Source organism: Rattus norvegicus, chromosome 1 (genome assembly GCF_036323735.1).
Source record: "Rattus norvegicus strain BN/NHsdMcwi chromosome 1, GRCr8, whole genome shotgun sequence".
NCBI classification, from domain to species: Eukaryota; Metazoa; Chordata; class Mammalia; order Rodentia; family Muridae; genus Rattus; species Rattus norvegicus.
The window spans coordinates 166,260,656-166,272,981 of NC_086019.1; the positions used below are offsets into that span (position 1 = coordinate 166,260,656).

Sequence of the window (12,326 nt, forward strand, 5' to 3'; positions counted from 1 at the left end):
TTTTAGATAGGGAGGGTAATGGCTGCCAGGAACATTGGTGTACAAACATCTATTGGATTCCTGCTTTTAGGTTTGGTGGTTCTATACAGCAAAGAATTGCTGGACTGTATGATTCGTGTTTGACTTTGAGGAACTATATTGACAGTACCATTATATTTCTATAAAAGTACTTAAAGGCTTCACTCTGTCTTCACACCCTTAATATGCTTTTCATATTTCTGATAAAGCCCTTATGTGGTTGAGTGGGGAATTTCCTGGTCTTGTTTCATTAAACCTGAGTTTTTGGCCATTTTTTTTCCTTTAATAATCTGCCCCCCACCCCCCAACTCAAAATGAATCTCCTGCTTCACGTAATGGCTGTGTATGGCCTTTTGTGTTGTCCCCTCTCCATCTTCTGCTCCCTACACTCAGTAATTTTGATTTTTAATTTTGTTGATTCTTGGTCAGGCCTGCTGTTTAATTCCTCTACTGAATATTTCACCTCAGCTAAGCTCCTAAATTTGATGTGTTCTTTAAAGTCATTTTTATCTGTGTTGGTGGTCTGATGTTAGTAATGGGCTTCATTTACTCGTCCATGTTTTCCAGTGGCTTTTAGTCTGTTTAAGACAGCTGTTTTGTTTTGTTTTGCTCTGGGACTGTAGTCTCATGAAGCTTAGCTGGCCTCAGACTTCCTAAGGAGCTGAGGGTAACCTTGAGTCTGACCTTCCTGCCTATGGCTCCCGAGGATGAGATGTGGTGTGTGCCACAACAGCTGGCTTATACAGTGCTGGGGCCACACTCAGATCCTTGCCCTCTGCCTACAGAGCTACATCTCTAGCTGAGGCAGAGCGATGTTAGGCCAGAGGAAGTTTCCGCCTGTGCTCTGTAACTGGCATGCCTTGTGGGTTTTGGTACTGAGAATTGAGACTGACTTGTAATGAGTCCATCTGCAGATCAGATTCTCGAGCTTTTCTGTTTTGTTTATTGTGTGGAAGGCCTTAACTGTGTGTGGTCACTGAAGTCTCTGTTTCATTAGCACATACTTGTATTGTGGCTGGGTAAATGTTTCCTTGAAGTTCTAGAGCTGTCCTAGCCACCCCCATAGGCTAAGTATGCCTGGTTACCATAAAGGACCGCAGAGGCAAGGCCACCGCCTGCTGTTTGTCTGTAGAGATCTATGTTTGGGCCAGTTAATTAGGGAGTTCCAAGAAACTAAAGTGATGGGAGAGCCGCTTTTCATTTGGCCTGTATGAGCAGAAGAGCTTGGAGCCAAGGAAACAGTCTAATTCAAATCCTGTAATCATTATAGAATGTAACCATTATGCAAAGCAGGAGATTGATTATCAGTTCCAGAAAGAGGGTAGGGGAGGGGGGGAGCAGAGTGATTATTAAAGGGGAAAAAAAAGACTCAGGTTTAACGAAGCAAGTTAGTCTACAAGACCAGGAAATTCCTCAAATACATAATCTTTATCAAAAATATGGAAAGCAAGTGTTATAACCTACTCACCCACTTTCCAGGTTTAGTCACATTTATGGGTCCAGAGTCTTTGAATGAAGGAAGGGGAGACCACATTCCCTTGAGTTAAATCTTTCCTCCTTTCCTTTTACAGAGTGATGTGCATGGCTGTGGTAGGGCCAGCAGGCATGGGTCTCCATGAGTGTTGATGGCTGCTGGGCATAAGGCTTGTTTGTGTAATAATGTCCGTAGTTTCATGTTCCTTCAAGGAATGTCCTCCCTGTTAATGACTTATGGTAATCAGAGACAGCATGAGTCAGGGAAGCAGGGTGTGGCTAATGTCTCAGCAAAATGGTAAATGCTGGGACCTTCAGGACAGCCCTTTAGGCAGTGGAAAAGAACTCTAAAAACACGAATTTGAAAATCTATTTCTCAGCTACGTAAAAAATACAAGGATGCAATATGATTGTATAAGGGTCTTCACAGATCTAAAGGACAGAGGCAGCTGCACTACGGACCAGCTAGTCAGGAAGATACTAAGGAAGGAGAGAAAGATTTAGGGAGTCATAATCACTAGGCAAGATCTCACCCAGCTAAGTTTTGTTTGTTTATGCTTACAAATGTGGGCAGATTCCTGCGTTCAGGACCAGCCTGGGTCTAGGTGTAGTCAGAATGATAATCTCAGACAATGCAGTCTGGAAAACCATCTCAGCGGAACAGACGCCGCCAGCTTGGACCCACGATTTGACTTTGAGTTGTTTTGCTCTCAAACACCCCTTTTCTCAGGAACACGGACCAAGCTGAGGCTGGACCTTGGCAGTGTTGTACACTGGGAAAAGGAAATAATCATTTCAGAGATCACTGGACTTTAGCTTTAAACTGCCACTAACATCAGGTAGCCCACAGCATCATCATGGTCTATATGGTCTGTGGTCTATAGATCTAGGCTTATGGAGGTCAGGTCATCATGCTGTCAGCTGCGTCTTGTCTCAGAGTCTGGGAAGAGTTCCCAGGAAACCGTCCAGTGGTTATGCAGTTCTAGGATGCATGATTGTAGCACACACTGCAGCGTGCAGAGTCTCTGCCTCGTCCTATGGCTATTGAATGAGGACGGATGAGCAAGTGTTAGCCACTCAGAAGGCAGTAAAGCAAAGTCAATTGCATCCTGGGAGATTAGCGTCACCATCAGTTTGATGAATTCTACATCTATTCAACTCACCCTAATCGGCCTGTGTAAAAACCAAGAGAATGCAATGGATGACTATGTTAAACTGGGTGCTGACTCCAGTCAGTTGATTTATTTTTAGTTTTTAGTTTTTGCTTGAACGAATTATCTCCTGGTAAACTGTTACTGATTTGAAGACGAATGTCTTCCCTCTTTGCTCTCAGTAAAGGCTACTGGATCCATGTTTGCTTTACCTGACAAGAGCAGCAACATATTTTCATTGTCCTTTTAGAATATTTTATTGGTTATTATAAATTACTTTTGTTAAACAGGGTCTCTATGTTGTCCTGGCTGTCCCTGAACTTCTATGATCAGGCTGGCTTAAAATCCTGCCTTTGCCTCTCAAGTGCTAGGATCAAACGCATGCACCGACATGCTCAGCCTTAAGGTTTTTACAGAACTACGTGTAGGCACGTGTGTCGGTGTCTGTGTGTGCACATGGATGGAGGCCAGATGAAGCCATCAGGTCACAGGCTGATCTTGAGCTGGGCTAATAGTTGGTTGTTAGCCATGTGATGTGAGTGCTGAAACTCAACTTGGGTCTCCTATAAGGGCTCTTAACAACCGAGCCATCTCTTCAGCCTGTAGTAATAAATATTTTAAGAATCCCGGCACGGGGTTCTTCTCACCTTTTACCATTTATGTTCACACACACACACACACACACACACACACACCCTTATTTTTTTTCTCCATCTTTATTAAGTTGGGTATTTCTTATTTACATTTCAATTATTACCTTTCCCGGTTTCCATGCCAACATCCCCCCAGCTCCTCCCCCTCCCCTTCTCTATGGGTATTCCCCTCCCCATCCTCCCCCCATTATTGACCTCCCCCAAGAATCACATTCACTGGGGGTTCATTCTTGGCAGGACCAAGGGCTTCCCCTTCCACTGGTTCCCTTACTAGGCTATTCATTGCTACCTATGCAGTTGGAGCCCAGGGTCAGTCCATGTATAGTCTTTAGGTAGTGGCTTAGTCCCTGGAAGCTCTGGTTGGTTGGCATTGTTGTTCATATGGGGTCTCAAGCACCTTCAAGCTCTTTCAGTCCTTTCTCTGATTCCTTCAACGGGGGTCCTGTTCTCAGTTCAGTGGTTTGCTGCTGGCATTCGCCTATGTATTTGCTGTATTCTGTCTGTGTCTCTCAGGAGAGATCTACATCTGGTTCCTGTCAGCCTGCACTTCTTTGCTTCATCCATCTTATCTAGTTTGGTGACTGTATATGTATGGGCCACATGTGAGGCAGACTCTGATGGCTGTTCCTTCAGTCCCTGCTCTAAACTTTGCCTCCCTATTCCCTCCCAAGGGTATTCTTGTTCCCCTTTTAAAGAAGGAGTGAAACATTCACATTTTGGTTATCCTTCTTGAGTTTCATGTGTTCTATGCATCTAGGGTAATTCGAGTATTTGGGCTAATAGCCACTTATCAATAAGTGCATACCATGTGTGTTTTTCTGTGATTGGGTTACCTCACTCAGAATGATATTTTCCAGTTCCATTCATTTGCCTATAGATTTCATAAAGTCATTGTTTTGGATAGCTGAGTAATATTCCATTGTGTAGATGTACCACATTTTCTGTATCCATTCCTCTGTTGAAGGGCATCTGGGTTCTTTCCAGCTTCTGGCTATTATAAATAAGGCTGTGATAAACATAGTGGAGCACGTGTCTTTTTTATATGTTGGGGCATCTTTTGGGTATATGCCCAAGAGAGGTATAGCTGGGTTCTCAGGTAGTGCAATGTTCAATTTTCTGAGGAACCTCCAGACTGATTTCCAGAATGGTTGTACCAGTCTGCAATCCCACCAACAATGGAGGAGTGTTCCTCTTTCTCCACATCATTGCCAGCATCTGCTGTTGCCTGAGTTTTTTTTTTTTTTTTTTTATTAACTTGAGTATTTCTTATATACATTTCGAGTGTTATTCCCTTTCCCGGTTTCCGGGCAAACATCCCCCTCCCCCCTCCCCTTCCTTATGGGTGTTCCCCTCCCAACCCTCCCCCCATTGCCGCCCTCCCCCCATAGACTAGTTCACTGGGGGTTCAGTCTTAGCAGGACCCAGGGCTTCCCCTTCCACTGGTGCTCTTACTAGGATATTCATTGCTACCTATGGGGTCAGAGTCCAGGGTCAGTCCATGTATAGTCTTTAGGTAGTGGCTTAGTCCCTTGTTGCCTGAGTTTTTGATCTTAGCCATTCTGACTGGTGTGAGGTGGAATCTCAGGGTTGTTTTGATTTGCATTTCCCTTATGACTAAAGATATTGAACATTTCTTTAGGTGATTCCCAGCCATTTGGCATTCCTCAGGTGTGAATTCTTTGTTCTGACCCCTGTTTTTAGTAGGGTTATTTGTCTCCCTGCAGTCTAACTTCTTGAGTCCTTTGTATATTTTGGATATAAGCCCTCTATCTGTTGTAGGATTGGTAAAGATCTTTTCCTAATCTGTTGGTTGCCATTTTGTCCTAACAACAGTGTCCTTTGCCTTACAGAAGCTTTGCAGTTTTGTGAGATCCCATTTGTCGATTCTTGATCTTAGAGCATAAGCCATTGGAAAGGAAAGCAATTGGAAAGGTTTTGTTCAGGAAATTTTCTCCAGTGCCCATGTGTTCCAGATTCTTCCCCACTTTTTCTTCTATTAGTTTGAGTGTATCTGGTTTGATGTGGAGGTCCTTGATCCACTCAGACTTGAGCTTTGTACACACCCTTATATTTTTAATATGTCTTAAGCCGTGTAGCAGCTGGGCAGCTGCCTACCCTCCATAACCCTTCTTTCCATAACCCAAGTTCATTCTCCTTCATCTGGGCTCCAATTAGGCAGTCCTCTGGACCACGTTCTCTGAGCTCCTAGCCCACGGTGGTTCTCCTGCTTCTCTATGCCCATGGCAGCTCTCCTCCCTCCTGCACGTTCTTACTTTCCCATGGTGAAAGTAAGAACCCCTCTCCTCCTGCCTTGTGTCAGGGAAACTTAAAACCCACCTGTCTCTCTTCTCCCCAGCTATTGGCTGCTGGCATCTTTACTTACCAATCAGAATTAACTGGGAGCGGGGACCCTTGGGCTGTGTGCAGACTCCAAATCTTGGAGGCCAGCACTTAGCATTACAATAAACAGTAATAAAAGACCAAACCTCAACACCTTCATCTTATTTTAAGTGTATAGATTCATCAGCTCTATGTCATAATTTAGTTCCCAAGGGACTTCAGTCAGCTTTTCCTTCTACAAGACATGATATTGCAGATCAGAGTGGTATTTGTAATTTATGAGGAAGAGGCAGACTGTTTTAGACTTATTGGCATGTCTATGTGCCGAGGGCTGTGCAGGAGGAAGGACAAATGGAATGCAGCCCACGGGTTACCACAGTCACAATGGGTGAGCCTCACTGTGGCATGACTCTGAGGACCACGTGTCCTGAGGACTTCATGCTGGTATGGAGTTCTGTTCTGCTTGCTGCCCTCTTAATCTAAGAATTATATGCAAGTGTAAGATTCGAACTTAAGGACAAAGGCTGCCTTAGGCAAACAGCAGGTGGAATTCAGGATGACACCCTGTTCCAGGAAATGAGCTAACCACCCTTAGCAGGGATCCTTCACCACCCCTCTGGGTGCCAAAGATATTTCCCAACCAAGGGCCTCCAATGAATTCAAAGGACAATAGGTGGCCTCCAATGAATTCAAAAGGTAATAGGCCCCACCAATGAGAAGTAACCAACGCATGCGGTAACCTAGAGCCTGTACCCTGAAACAGTATAAAGGGTGTTGGGCCTTTGTTCTTCGGGGTCGCCTCTGTCCCGATTACGGGGCCACCTCAGTGTACTGGATCATTAAACCTCTTGTTTATTGCATCATTTTCCATTTCCGTGTTTTTGTGAGTGGGACCTCCTGGACGTAGGGCTGATGTGGTCCTACGAAAGCTCTAAGGGGGCTTCCAGTCCCCGGGCAGTGTCTCTGGTACTGAGTACCAGTGCTTGATCTCTTTCAGGCTTTGCTGCTGAAGCAGATTAATGTTTCAATCACCACCCTAGGACGCTGGGAGCCACGCCTGCTTACACAACCTCTGTCTCAGGAATGTTTCAGGAATGTCAAAGCCACTTACACTGGGAAACCCAGCCAGTTGTCCGTTCTCACCGCTTTACAGCTTCCGCCTCCAGCCGTCTGCTCTTATCAGTCTATACCTGCAACTTACGGCTATAGGGAGGGTGGTGACAATAGTGAAATTGGTCCTGGGTCCTGGGTGACCTTCCCTCCTGCTTGTCTTTATAAGCCACTGTCTTTTAATTGAAGTTTGAGAGCTTGATCAGAATATAGACTTGCTCTCCTTCTTTGTGCCTCCTGTCTCCCATTCTTTGGCCCCCTCCCAGGTCTCCTCTGAACCTCCCCACAGGCCTGGGCACTAGGAAAGATGTAGACTGTCAGCAATGACCACCACCCTTAAAAACATTTGGAAAAATAAAGTTGTTAGTGAAGTGAGGCTGAAATGTTTTTACTATTGGCTCTTTCTGATGTAGAAAATCTTAGGGAACAGTTTGAAGTTCAGAAAGGCACCTCTTATTAGTTAAGCTAGGAATGCTTTATGGTCAGGGAACAAGAACAATGGCAGCACTGGCTGACGTGACTCTCACTGAGGCTGGACTGGGGAGGAGTGATTTCTCATATCCATTTTTGCCCTCAGTTTTCTGATTCGATTTATTAAGAGTGCTGATGAGTAGATATGCATTTTGAGGATTTAAGATAGATATAACTTATTCTTATATAAAAGATTTGTGGTTCTTTTAAGATTTTTACAAGATTACTTTCAAAGATGAATAATAAAGTAATTACTCCTTTCTTTGTAACCACAAATTGCTGCCTGCCAGTGAGAGAGGCTGAGAGAACTGCGTTGCTTGCTTGCTCTTTCTTAGTCTGCTTAGTTAGGAATGTATGTGAGTTTTGGGGAATACTTTATTTTCTTTATCTGTACTTTGTAACGTTATTTCTTGTAAAGGTATTGGGGAACACACTGATTTTTCCTAATCATTTACTAGAAGAAAGCTAAAATGTAATCACATTGTAATTTTATACTGCTTGAAAGATTTTGCTGGGGTATATAAGCTGTGGAAGAAAGAATAAAGGACGGTGGCTGGAGCACTGTTTCTCCCATCCATCAACAATTGTGTATGTGTAAGGTTTTCGTGAATGGGGGCTGGAACATTGTTCCTTCCATCCATCAATGGTATGTATGTATGTATGTATGTATGTATGTATGTATGTATGCATGCATGCATGTATGTATATATGTATGTGTATGTAAGTACGTGTATGTGTGTATGCATGTATGTATGTGTATGTGTGTGTATGTATGTATGTATGTATGTATGTATGTATGTGTTTGAAGTTTGTGTGAATGAGGATTAGAGCATCCATCAACTATGTATATGTGTAAGGTTGTATATGTGGTGGGTTGGAGCATTATTCCTTTCATCCATCAACTGTGTGTATGTATGTATACATGTAAAGTTTATCTGGGTGTGCGTTAGAGTTTGCGCCATCTACCAATTGTGCCTGTCTGTCTGTCTATGTGAAATGTTTGGAGCCTGCTTGTTGGAGCTTTGCTCTAACCATTCCATGTGTAAATGTGTATATGTCTATAAGGTTTGTGTGAATGGGGGCTGGAACATTGTTCCTTCCATCCATCAATGGTATGTATGTATGTATGTATGTATGTATGTATGTATGTATTTATGTATGTATATACATGTATATGTGTATGTATGTATACATGTATGTTTTTGTGTATGAAGTTATTGGACTCTACCTTTCATTTTATCTTTCTTGTCAGCCTCACAGAGTTAACTTCTCTAGTTGCTGGCTGCCTCAGTTTACCCTCTGGCGCTAAAGCTGGTCTTTGACATCTATGGGCAGGAAATAAATCTGATAAAAATTCAGAGGCCTTCAACATCAGTGAAATTTCCCAGGATCCTGTGATATGAGGATAAATTGTACCAGACCTCTTTCATAATCTAGAAAAGGGTAGAACATCTAAATAGGCTTCTGGGTTTGGGAGGCAAAATACTCATTTAGATGCGCTGGCCTAACCTGATTACTGAGTAACTGGAGAAGCTGTTTGTTTTAAATGTGCCAGGAGCAAGGAAAGGCACTGCCACAGATCCAGGATGCAGTTCAAACTGCTGTTCTCTTTGGGCTCTGTATCCAGCAAATCCAAAGATGATCCTGAAGTCACAGAGACAGACAGGTTAACTGCAGCCTTTGGCGGGATGCTGGAGGTGAACCGCAGCAGAGGACCTGGATTTGGGGGTAAAATCCTAGTATTCTTTGGGTGCATATTCCTTTGAGAAACAGCTTTTGGCTTGCTCGGTGAGCCTACGTAGAGACTGGACACTTAGCTCTGGGCCACCAAGTTACCATTTATCATGAATTACATATCATGAGTGGGCTGTTGTCTGACTCGACGAGCCATAACTCGAGTATGCACAGCATTTTGTCATCAGTGGAAGGAGCATGTGCCATATTGGACTTGAGCAAGCACTGAAGGCACAACAAGCTGCAGGAAATGATTCACAAGCCATGACCCCTGCTCCTGCTACACTGACTTCGCTTTCCCAACCCACCCCTCTAGCTTCCTAGGGAGTTTCCTTTGATCTATTAACAGAGGAAGAGAAAAAAAAAGTCCAGCTTGGTTTGCAGGTGGTTCTGTGTAGTATTCAGAAGCATTTCTGACCTAACTAAAGGGTATTTATGGATGGCAGGAGGCTGTGGAAGCAACAGAGTTACTTTATTATTTTATACATACAGAGTCTTACTGTGTTGCTTAGGCTGGCCTTCAACTCCGTGGATCAAGTGATCCTGAGACATTGCCACTACACCTGGTGAGGAAGTGATGCTCCCTTAGATGACACTGCCACTGGAAGAATGGCCTAACGTGGGTTTGGGTCACACCCAGATCCCCAGGCCAGGGCCTAATCAGTTCTTTGATCCGGGCTCTGCAGCAGCACCTTGTCTGTGTGTGTAAGGAGACCTCAGGGTTCTAGCCTGTGTGTGAGATCATTTGGGGCTCTACAGGGCAGGCTCTACTCTGGTCTTTGGATCTAAGTGTTTGTCACCTTGACGAAAGTCAGGGCCATCCGGAAAGAGGTAAGCTCAGTTGAGAAAATGCCTTCATCAGATTGGCCCGTAGGCAAGTCTTTGGGCATTTTCTTGATTAATGATTGATAGGGGAGACGCACAGTCCACTAAGGTGGTGTTGTGAGCAGAGCAAGCCATGGAAAGCCAGCCAGTAGGTAGTGTTCCTCCGTGGTCCCTAGGTTTCTGCTTTTGTTCCTGCCCTGACTTCCCTCTATGATGGACTGGGCCCTGAGCCAATGAACCTTTTCTTGCTCAGGTTGCTTTTCATTGTGGTGCTTACCTCAGCAATAGAAACTAAATGAAGAGTGTGAGACCAGAACCTAGAGGAGATCTGGCCTGACCATCCTTCAGACTGAGGCTCCTGGCTATGACTTGACCTATTTGTGTGGTCTGAATGACATCCGGGCTTGTCTGGGTCTGTGTGCTTGTGCTAAATTTGGAATCTTAGGCAAGGGCTTTCTTTCCCTTGTTTCTTTCAGGACTGATAGGACTCTAGAATTAGCCTCAAGGCTGACAGGCATATTGATCACCTGGGAATTCATGTCAAGTCGTCCGCTACATTTGAGAGACAGCCATAGGGAGGACTTGAACTTTATTTGCTTCAAACAGGAGTTCAGGGCAGATAATGGTCTGTTTGACTTGCCCTGTATTTCCTAGTGAAGATGTGGCTATCTTCAAATGGTATGAGCTTTTTTAAGAATTAGAAAGATGAATTTACTTAGAAGGATAAATACAAGCAGTTCTATGGGGAGGGGAGGAGGTAAGTTACAGAATGTTCTAAGAATTCAACAAGTCGTAGCAGCAACAAGAGGATGCCATTGAGCCGTAACCTGCTCAGGACATACCCAGCCTGTCAGTACAGACTGTCCACTTCTCGTTCTCACAGGGAACAGCCCCAACTTCTCAAGTTGAAAACACCCTCTTACCCTGGTAACTCCCTCTCCCCTCTCACAATCTGTGACTTCTCTCTGATGTCTTGGGGTGCTCTGTGCATCCCACAGAACATTTTCTCTATGTGCTGCCGGATTCCTTAGTTCTCACCCCATAAATGAGAGGATTCAAGGCTCCTGGGAGCAGCAGGTAGATGGCACTGAGAAGGTTCTGGATATCTTGAGACACAGTCTTGGCCACTCGAAAGACAATGGAAGTTGAGAGACCAGAAAGGTAGATGGTGAGGATGACCAATAAGTGGGAACCACAAGTGTGCAAGGCCTTGGCCCGGGCTCCCCCAGAAGAGATCCGGAAGGCAGCATAGATGATACGGGTATAGGAGGTTCCCAATAAGGCCAGATCAAAAGTCACGGTGACCAACCGCATAGCCAATCCTAACCGGTTGTTGAAGGTCAGGTCTCCACATGCTATGCTCAGCAGTGCGATGTACTCGCAGGTGAAGTGTCTTATGACAGACGTCTTGCAGAATTGAGCTTTCGCAGTTAGTACCACTAGGGGCACTGCCACTCCTAGGCTCCGTGTTAGCACAAAAGTGGCCATCAGGCCCAATAAGTGTGAGGTCATCAGGTCAGTGTAGTGGAGTGGGTGGCAAATGGCCACGTAGCGATCTAGAGCCATGGCCAGCAGGAGATTGTAGTCCAGAAAGAGTGTAAAGTAGATAAAGAACATTTGCGCTAGGCAGCCATGGAGCGAGATGGGATTAGCATAATGCACAAAGCCTTCCAGCATTTTAGGCATTACAGCTGTGGAAGCACAGATGTTGACAGCCAAGAGCAGAGCAATGAGCACGTACATGGGCTGATGCAGACTCCTCTGGGCCACCACTGTATGAATGACTAAGGCATTGGCAGAAATGATGGACACATAGAGAAAGGTCAGAGGCAGGACCAGGAGGGCTCGCCATTCTTGCAAACCAGGGAAGCCCACCAAGAGGAAGCTACTGTAGGAAAAGTTGAAGATCCTGGTATTTCCAGCCTCATCCATCGACTTTGGTCCTGGGCTGGCACCAGGAGAGAGAATCAGGGGCTGTTAGAACAAAATGCTTATTTTAGGAGGCTGAGGCTCACGTGATGGAGATCCACCTGGTGTGTGGTGTGTTTGTGTGTATGTTGTTTTGGGGCACACATGTACAATGCCAGGTGTTTGGGGAGCTACATGGATGAATAAGATATTCCTTGTTCACAGGGAGCTCCTGGCTTTCCTGTGTAAAATATAAATGTACAAGGTACTATTTTGGGATGTTATAGAAATATAAAACACAATATTAGATGTGGTATATAAGAGGATGGAAAACAATGTTCAGAGCTAAAACAAGGGGAAAAAACCCTTTGGTTAGAAAGTACATAAAGAATCTCTGTTTCAAGGAGACTGGGAAGGACCCAAGTAGGGCTTCAAACTGGGGAGAAAGGAGCCAGCCAGGAACAGTGCGGCCTCGCCTCCGGGCTCTAGGTACACGAGCTAGGACAGAGGAAAGTAGCTGAGAAAGCTGGTTCTCTTGGTCCAAAAGCACCAGGCTACATAGTCGGGTCCCTTTCATAGCCCCTCTAGCCTGGCCTTGTCCTTGAGGCTTACTTCACCAGTGTGAGCCCAGGGAGAGTAGGAG

The 12,326-nt window shown here is 44.8% G+C and overlaps 1 pseudogene; it reads right to left on the bottom strand.

The window, feature by feature from the left end:
• On the bottom strand, positions 10,610 to 11,807 carry Or55b3 (olfactory receptor family 55 subfamily B member 3; annotated as a pseudogene).